Here is a 460-nt window from a genome sequence, read left to right as displayed (position 1 = left end):
CACCAATTTTTTCTTGCAAAGACCTGCCAATAATTGCCCATGGAAAAGCATTAAGTCTAACAATTCCTGCTGAATATAATTCCTGATGTTTTCCATTTTATTTTTATTATTCCATCCAAAAGAAAAACTTTTTTTTTTATTCAAACAACACTAACACCAAGCTGTTGGGGACGATCCAATGACCATTTCATATCACATGCCAGCAGTACTTCAAAACCTGGGATATGATGACCCAGCCAGAATGAAATGTCAATCTTATCTATCCAAATGGAGCCATATGGTTTATGGAAACACTAGAAACACTTATAGAAAAAGATGAAGATAATTTTAGCTTTTTTTCCACCTACATTTTTTTGAACATGGAAGAGAAAATAAAAGCACTTAGACCAGTATTATTTATTTTTTTTTCCTACCTCCTACATTATATATTCGGTTATACAAGAATGAAAATGGTGTGACT

Source organism: Penaeus monodon, chromosome 28, assembly GCF_015228065.2.
Source record: "Penaeus monodon isolate SGIC_2016 chromosome 28, NSTDA_Pmon_1, whole genome shotgun sequence".
NCBI lineage: Eukaryota > Metazoa > Arthropoda > Malacostraca > Decapoda > Penaeidae > Penaeus > Penaeus monodon.
This window is presented reverse-complemented; position numbering follows the sequence as displayed.